General features: G+C 39.0%; 1 protein-coding gene across 1 annotated transcript in view; it reads left to right on the top strand.

Moving 5' to 3' along the window:
- The first annotated feature begins 810 nt into the window (after positions 1 to 810).
- The window catches only part of fbxl16 (F-box and leucine-rich repeat protein 16), a 44,397-nt gene continuing 38,164 nt past the window's right edge, over positions 811 to 7,043 (top strand). Inside the window, exon 1 of the mRNA XM_077534942.1 lies at positions 811 to 1,364. The gene's annotated coding sequence lies outside the window, so the exon portion shown is untranslated. The remainder of the gene's footprint in view (positions 1,365 to 7,043) is intronic.

Below are 7,043 nucleotides of genomic sequence, written 5' to 3'. Positions count from 1 at the left end.
TGCTAGCCAATTCCAGATAGAAGGGGTTGGGTCACAGAGTCATTCATTCGGACATCGTTGTTTACAGAAGTAACAAGTGGTTTTGTGGCAAATAAACTTGAGTTGAATAAATCCAAAATGAACGACAGTCTTCCCTCGCTATAACGCGGTTCACTTTCCGCGGTCTCGCTGTATCGCGGATTTTTTTTTAAGTGCAATTTTGCATATTTTTTTACAGTAATATACCCATTTTATAAAATTTATGAAGGTTTGAACATTGTCAAAGTTTGAACAAGAGAGAAATGTGAGAACATGTAAATGCCTCAATGAGAAAAGTGTATAAATTGTGCGGTCGGGGATTTTAGAGCCTTAAAACATTTATAAGAGTTGTAAAACATAAAGCTAACTACTTCGCGGATTTCATTTATTGCGGGTATTTTTTGGAACCTAACCCCAGCGGAAAACGAGGGAACACTGTACACAATTTTTTTTCCGTTTGTCTTTGAGATTTCAGAATGAACTGCCGCTTATAATTAATAACAGAAAATATTTCTGCGCACTTTTGCAGTTGTCACAATGCCACTGTTCAACCTGAAGAACATGAGATTTATGTTGATGAAAGTGTAAAAAAATAAATAAAGATAATGCCCCAATGCAATTTCTTTCTGCTGACGGGTCTGCATCAATATGTTACTATAGTGTGACAAGGGAATATAAACAAATGTCAATTCCTTGAAGAGGGCTCCACATCAGTCGCATGCATAACCCCTGCCTGCCCCCATAGTGTGTCTGCACCCACAGGTTGTCGTTGAGCAGTCCCCTGCACGGCCACGGTCACGATTGTTTGCACGTTCGAGCTTACCTGTGTTTCACAGGCAGCGAGCGTGTGTCTGTATACGCTATAGCCATCACCAGAAGCTGCTGCTCGGGTTACATAAGAAGCAGGCGAGGGAGGAGAGGCTCCGGGCACAGCTGCGCCATCCTATCTCTTTAAATGACACGGAGCCGTGCAGCTCTGCGCGTGTGCGTGCACGTGCATGCGTGCGTGTGTTCGGTCGAGAAATTACGCGAGCGCTGCCGTGTTGTGCCGGAGGACGATCGAAAACACAACACAAGACGCCCCTTCGCTCATCTTTTAACGCGTAGAAGAAGAAGCTGTTCGTCGCTTATCCACCTGCGTGTGAATGCTTCTCACTTTTGGACCCGGCTGCTCCTCCGTCGTGTCTATGGGCTCCGTGGGTGCATCGCTGGCCTCTCCATAGAGGAAATAGCGGACAGGGCGGCCTCCCGATTCTAATTTGTTTCGCCCATTTGCCCGGAGAAACGTGATCTAGAGGCAGCGTGCGGATCATGGATTAAAAGCCGAGTGAATATCCATCTGAGAGGTAAGGGGAGAAGTGGAGGACGTAGAGTGCGTGGATGTACAACGATAAGTGGCGTGTGTGTACGTGTGGCGGTGATGGGTGAAGCTGTGCTTGGTTATGGCAGCAGCAGCAGCAGCAGCAGCATCCACGCTCCACACTGCGGTCCTTCCTCCGCTCCCACGAGGCGGAGGAGAGCGCGCAGAGGTATCCGGGACGGGGACGTGGGGGGGCCGGTGCACGGTGCTGGCTGTTCCAGCGTCTTTGTGTGCATCCAGCCTCGGGGAGACGAAGCCGATCAACCGCATCGTGCTGCGGATTATTAACGAACACAATGACGTCACCGTCTGTGAGTGACGTAACTGTTTTGGTTCTCGTTTTGTGCAATGTGAGTTCACTGCTTGCAGTGCTTGGTATGAGCGTCCACATTCAGTGGATGGTTCTGTTGTCCAGTATCTGGGGACCAACAGGTTTGTTTTTGTTACGGTTATTTATTTTACACTGTTTAGAACTATCCACCAGGTAGGAACTCATGGGTATAGGCCATGCCCTTTTTTATTGGATTCTACTGGATGTTTAAACTAGAACTGTGTGGTCATAAACTAGGCCCACAACAAACACCGTCTATTTACAGTAAACGGGTCATTCCAGAATTAGAGAGCACATTCTGTTTTCCCTCCATGAAATTTCAAATCAAGCATAAAATACACAAAACATGCACTTGTATTAATTATAATTGTCTTGATTTGGGATATTCAATACCACATCTTTTTTCAGACTGATTGTGTAAGTACTCCACTTTTGAATAGTTAGTTAGTTAGCTTTATGTTTTACATTTATTAAAAATGTTTTAAGGCTCTAAAACAAGGGGAATTCCGTGCTGGTTACAGCACCGCCACCTGGTGGTCGGGAGGGACGAAATCGAACCCCTCAACACACAGTTTATACACTTTTCTCATTGAGGATTCACATTTTCTCACAATTCTCTCTTGTTTAAATGTTCAATAAATATTCAAACTAGAGTTGTCAAACGATTCCATTTTTTAATGAGATTAATCACATCGTAGAATTTTGATTAATCATGATTAATCACTGACCTAAAAAAAAGCTTCTTTCCCCAACATATTTTGCCCGCTAAATTTGAAGCGCACCTGTTATGTGTTAATTTTTTCAACATTTAATGTTATGAGGACGTCTTCAAAAATTATATCCACGGCACACGCTCATCCTGCTTTTTCTAATTATTTACATAATTTAAAATAGGAAATATGACCTATGGCATTTGTGAAAATGTATTAAATGCTTTACTTTAATGCATGTAGTTATGTTTATTGCTCAAACTCCAACAGCTACCTTTAACGTAACCATCCACTGTCAGCTAAAAAGGATAATCTGCGGTCAAAATTAATAGTGTGATTAATCTGTGGTAATACAATGATTAATGCGGTAATTTTTTGTGATTAATTAATTCGTTAACGCTTTAACTTTGACAGCACTAATTCAAACCTTCATAAATGTTATAAAATAAGTACATTACTGTAAAAAAGAAAAATGCATGCAAAATCGCACTAAAAAAAATCTGCGAAACAGCGAGACCGCAAAAAGTGAACCGCGTTGTAGCGAGGGTACACTGCATAGCATTTGTCAATGTAAATGTTCTATTCTTCTCATTTGTAATTTCTAGTTCCTGATCGTAAAACGGACACAAGAGGGGAGTTGATACCGTCACGAGTACCGATACCTTAAAAAAAGGCTGGTATCGGCACCAATACCTGATATCGTTATTCGCCCATCCCTAGTCTTGAGACAAAAATGTGGCTAGTAAAAATGATTTGCTTTCCAAATATTGCTCTTGAGCACCATTTAAATGTTTTTTTTTTTTTCCATACTTTCACCCTGATGACCAACTTATAGAGGTGGGAATCTTTGGGCACCTCATGATTCAAGAGCTATGATTCAAGTATCAAACAATTATTGGTGCATTTTTCATTTGTGTATATTGATACACTTTTCTCAACACAGATTTCTATTTGTATCACTAAGCATTAATCACTTGAATTTTTTTTCCATGAAAAGTTTTCTGTATCAGCAGCTCAATAGTCGCAAAATAAAAAAGGCTGTCTTGACTTACATTATAGCTCAATTGCATTATCAAACAGCAACAAAAAAAAACATGCCCCCCCACTTACCAAAATATTAACTTGACTGCAGACTAAATGCTTGGCACAGAATCCTTTTAAAAGTGACTCCAAAAGGCCATTGTTATGGGATAGCTTGGTGTACCTGGGTTCCAACGTGGTTTTCAGCAGTGCTCGAAATCCCTCATTTTCCACGACGGCACGAGGGCCTTCGTAATTCGCGTCGCCTTTTCCGATGAGGCTGTTGGAATTGCTTCCTCGATTGTTCTGTCGTCATACCTGCAGTAACAACAGCAATCTCGCTGACTCCTCCGTGGTATAATTGAGTTATATGACTTATCATGTTTGTTGCGTTACGAAGAATTTTAGTTAAGTGCGACACATCTTACAGATAGTGGCATATAATGTGGCTTTTATCCAGTTCACTTCTGCTCTCGACATTGTAGAAGCTCAAGTGTTTCGACACGTCTGCTTTTAAATTAGAAGCAGCTATTTCGATCTCACGGCGACGGTCATCCATGTTTGTTTTCATCTGCGCGTGCTGCATGTGTCGGCGTTTGCGTTTCCCAAAGTGTCCTGGAGGTTATGGGTACCACACTTCCTTAGTTCTGCATTATTTTCTACGTTCTGTACCTTAATAATAGAAATGTGGATGTTTTGGATCGATTCAGGTTCCTCCACGTCTGAATCGCGATACATCTAAGAATATGACATTTTTCCCATCCTACCAACTTACATATCACATATTAAATCCATTTTTTTTTGTATGATTTTGTTAATATGTTTTTTTTTACTTTGTTGAAAATTTTTCACAGACATATTTTAATAGTCAGAAATATGCTCTGAAGTTAAGACTTTCTGAAAACATAAAGCAAAATATAAAATCAAGTGAGTTTTTTCCCCAAAAAATGTTGCCTATAATCATCCTCCAATTCTAGAATGACCAATACGTTAGCAAAATATAGGTCGCCAACAAGTTTGCTGTTTTAATCACCTTCTTATAGTAGTAACATACAAATATGCTGATCAGAATTAAACACATACACACAACATTTTAAAACCGAGTTCCCCGAAACCTTGTAGTGAGGACACTACTAAGGGTCTATGCATGACTGACACAGACCCTAGAAAATTGTATTTAATTTGAAGCCTACATGCTGCTTCCCCCCAACACAGAGTGTCAGTTTGATTCCAGGCCACACGGCCAGCGTTGCAGTACCCAACCACTGCCTGTCCCAAACCCAGATTAAAAAAAAAAAAAAAAAGGAACGTATCATTCAAGTGGTGACCCCTAATGGCTTTAGCTGAAAGTAACAATAACAAAAGCAACAACAATGTGGAAGGTTGCAAAGTTATATGTTCCCCTCTCTGGCATGGCCCTTTGGCTAAAGAATAATCCATTGAAAGTTTGGTGAGAATCTGTATAATGGGGCAGATATGATGCATTATTTGTTAGGGTCACTATATGGCAATAATAAATTACAATAGCGACATCCAGCAGTTTAAGCAGTTCATCATTTCCATGAATCAGGAAGTTGCTCTCTAACAACATAATAGACAAACACCACTTATCTATTTTATTACGGGAACACAACAACAGCAAAAATCATTTTTCCACTGTAGATTTAGTTAAAATCATTTTTCCACTCTAGTATATTCCCATTTAGCATAAAAAATAAGATGCTGAACAGAGTATTAGTCAGACTCCATAATGGCCCATACAGTTCAGTTATGAACGCACAAAATTTGAACTTGTTCATCTTCAGTTCGTGAAACGGTTCAGGTTCACGACTGATAAGCTTCCCATTTTGCAGTATTATTGGGCTAAAAGAAGATTCATTGCCTAACAATCACGCTATTGATATATCTTCATTCACTTTTTATGAATGTATGTTCAATTCAATTTTGGTTCTCCCTTGTAGAAATATTGTGACAGAGCATTTATTTATTTATTTACTTATTGTTATTAAATTGTAAATTATTATCCATCCATTTTCTTAACCGCTTACTCCTCACAAGGGTCGCAGGGGTGCTGGAACCTATCCCAGCCGGCTTTGAGCAGTAGGCGGGGTACACCCTGAACCGGTTGCCAGCCAATCGCAGGGCCTGTAAATTATTATTATTATGGTTTTTATTTAAAACACAATACTTGCAGTCTTGAAAATGTACTCCTGGCAAGAAAATAATGGCTGGTCCTCCAAGTGGACAATTTAGTTAGTTTGATTATAACAGTATACTGTAACATGAAGTGATGTGTGGGGGCGACTATGCACCAGAGAATGAGACACATCCATTGTCGTATATAAAGAACGACTTCAGTATTTGTACTTTTTTGCTGTTTGCCAATATACTTTGTATGTTAAGTCGTAGGTATGTTTACATGTGAGGGAAAAATAAAAAACAACAAAGTCAAGACCTGTCGAGGGATGCACTTAAATGGCATTATCAGCATTACATCCACTTATCAAGTCTAAATCCTTCTAAATCCCCCATTAAACCCTGGATGACTAGTCAACAAGACTAAGTAACTTTGCATTAAAGACTGGCTGTAGTCAAAAGGTCTAATCCGCTTTTGTTGACATAAACAAAGTAGTGTTTAGCCACTGCCTAATTAATGCCCATCTCTTGTGAAAGACGCCCAACCAACTGAAATGCAAATACCTTGTAGCCAAACAGTTTGCTATATATTTTCCATGCAATTTATTTTACGTTTTTACAGTCACTTCAAATCATTGTGCATTTATGATTTTACCAACAGAACTCTATAGTTCTTCTTACCTGTGAATGATCAACAAGTGAAGATCCAATATGCAGTGTTGTTCATACTGTAGTAGCATAAAGTAATATTAGGTACATGTAATATAGGGTACTTGTAACTTGATTTTCAATCAATGGATTCTAAAAGAATGCGATGCTTCATGTCCAGTATCCCCGCCTAAGGCGTTAATTCTTCCTGCAGTAAGGAAGTCATCTTTTTTAAGAGCAAAGCTAAATGTGAGGGTGTAGGAGGCCGTCAAGAGGCTAGATGAAAGTTTTTTTTTTTAAATCTAGTAACAAAACAGGAGAAGTATTTGTCAGGTAGGGCAGCACGATTTTGGAGAAAAAAAATCTAATTGCGATTTTTCAGACCAGTATTGCGATTGCGATTCAATTTGCGATTTTTCAAATGGAAAGTGAGTCAGTTTAGTGATGTAATGTAGTTAAGTAGTTAAGCAATGTTATCAATATAGCAATGCAATACTATAATGTTACTATATGATCAAAAGTACAAGTACAGTACTTCTGATGAATGTACTTTGACCTACATTCTGAACCAAATAACTTGTGAAAAAAAAAAATAAATACATTGAGGCTCAGGCTATGGTGAGATTAAATATACTATAGTTATTAGGGGTGTTAAAAAAAATCGATTCGGCGATATATCGCGATACTACATCGCGCGATTCTCGAATCGATTAAAAAAAAAATTGATTTTTTTTTTTATTTTTTTTTATTTTTTTTTTATTATTTTTTTTATAAGAGCTCAGAATTGTTCATTCGGTAGTCTTGCCGATTCAACGTCTTA

The sequence above is a fragment of the Festucalex cinctus genome, chromosome 1, assembly GCF_051991245.1.
Source record: "Festucalex cinctus isolate MCC-2025b chromosome 1, RoL_Fcin_1.0, whole genome shotgun sequence".
Taxonomy (NCBI): domain Eukaryota; kingdom Metazoa; phylum Chordata; class Actinopteri; order Syngnathiformes; family Syngnathidae; genus Festucalex; species Festucalex cinctus.
The sequence above is the reverse complement of the archived record's forward strand: the minus strand, read 5'-3'. Positions and strand labels throughout refer to the sequence as shown.